Here is a 2,377-nt window from a genome sequence, read left to right as displayed (position 1 = left end):
ATATATATATATATATACATATATATTACAAGAAAAGACAAAATTAATAAATTCTTTAAAGATGTAGGCAGTGCATCTTTATCCGAAACAATTTTTGCCGGATTACCGAAAATGTTGAACAAATAAATAAACTGAGGAGAATGACGTCATTTGCTGATTGCTTTGGCTGGAAATAACAAAGTGTATCTAGAGAAAGAATCTAAAATTAGAATATGTTTGTAGCCATCCAACGATTCTCTCAGAGGCCAAAATGATCCATATGAACGATTTGGAATGGTATTTCCGAAGTTTTAATCATTTACAGTTGACCTTCTCTGGAACGGGAGGAAGGATTAACCAATAAACATGTAATAGTTATGGATGTATTGTTCCACTTTTTTGCGCGGAAATATAGTAGTCCAAGCTCTGTGTTGTTTTTTCTGTGGCGCAGTGCACCAAATCATCATGATGCTTTAAGTTATGTGTCACAAATTCAGGTACTACAAAATACAGTTTATCTAGACACTTTGTATAATCCAGACCATCAATTAAAGTGAATTTTTCAAAATCCGATGTTTCTAATTTAGATATTTCTAACTTAGATGCGATTTCTTTAATATGGGAGTCAGAAAATTGTCTAAATTATAATTCTTTTTCTAAGGGCATAATCTCAACGGCGGCAACTATTCTACTAAGTGCATTTACCTGAACCATTTTTTCTTTTTTATGGTGAATAACTTTAAAACGATAATTTTGAAGACGCAATGTCCAACAGCCAATTTGAGGATTTAAATGTGCTTTATTCATGGCGTAAATCAAAGCATAGCAATCGGTTATCTGTAAAATCTAAATCATATAAATAAATATGAAAACATTCCACAGATTTGACAGCAACTAACATTTCTAGTTCATAAGAGTGATATTTACTTTCTGCATCGTTTGTAGCTTGGCTGAAATATGCTACCGGAGCCCATGCACCTATATGTTTCGTAATAAAATAACATCGAAAGCGATGCACTAGCATCTGTATGCATCTCAATTTCTAAATGAGGATTGTATAATTTTAAAGTTGGTAAAGAACTTAATTCTGTTTTTAATAGATTGAAAGCTTGAACACAATCTGGATCAAATTTAAAATTGACTGGTTTCCTTAACAGATTGTGTAAAAGTTTAGCTTTTTGAACATATAATCTTGTATAAATTTTCGGAAGTAATTGGAAAGATCTAAAAATCGTTGTAATTCCATCACTTTAGTAGGAACTCGCATAATAGATTCAACGTTCTTTCACTTAAAGATATTCCTTCTGAAGAAGTTTTATATCTGAGATATACAATATTATTTCTTAAAAAACTACATTTGTCAAAGTTTAAGATGAATTGATGTGACTTAAGTAATAACAAAATTTGTTTTAATGTATCTAGATTTTCTTTTATAATATGAGACGAAATAAGAATCGATGTATTCAATAACTTTATCGTCACGAATTAAAGGTTGAAGAATTTATATAAGATGTTTTGGAACTCAGCGGAATCTTCACAATATCTTAAAGGTAATTTTTTGTACTCGATTTGATCATTGGGTGTAGCAACAAAGAAGTATTGAGTGTGATGTGGATGAATCTTAATTAAATGAAAACTGTCTTTGAGATCTAATAGTGTAAATAAAGTAAATTTTGTTACTCAGTCTTGTGATCCTTTATCATAGAAAAGGGATATTTTTGTTTTACTACTCAATCATTAAAAGATCTTACAATCAATACAAAATCTTAATGAGCTGTTTTTCTTCTTATTAATACAATCGTACAATTGTACTCTCGCACAATAAGGTGAGCTACTTATTTGAACAATATTGCGTTTTATAAGATCATCAACAATATCTAATTTGTAATCGTTCCGCCCAAGCGAAATGTTTGGGCGTATACGCATATACTCATCTTTCAATTTGACTTTTACATAATAGTTATCATTTATGATTATATTATATCAACAGGAGTTTTATCAATTTCTTCGAGAACAATAACTAATTTTTGATACCGAATATATTTTCATACCGAAATCAGTTTTTGCATTAGACCAAGGTTTCATTAAATCACCGGGATTATCGAGAATCTTGGCTGAAGTCACTTTTCTATTATCTGCAGCTATCTAAAGGATTGTATATTAACATAAAATTATTGGCAACAAAGAAATCTCGACCAAGGACGATATATGTAAACTAGGCATCATTGTTTAAAATCAATAAATCAACATTTGTCTCAACGTTATGTAACAAGATGAAACCAATTTTAGATCGAGCCGATAATCTCAATATCCATGTTAATGTTTTAGGATTTCCTTTTATAGAATTATTATAAGAAACTTGTTGATTTCATCAGAGCTTCATTGCTGACGCAATTCA

Source organism: Atta colombica, unplaced genomic scaffold (genome assembly GCF_001594045.1).
Source record: "Atta colombica isolate Treedump-2 unplaced genomic scaffold, Acol1.0 scaffold36, whole genome shotgun sequence".
Classification (NCBI taxonomy): domain Eukaryota; kingdom Metazoa; phylum Arthropoda; class Insecta; order Hymenoptera; family Formicidae; genus Atta; species Atta colombica.
The sequence above is the reverse complement of the archived record's forward strand: the minus strand, read 5'-3'. Positions refer to the sequence as shown.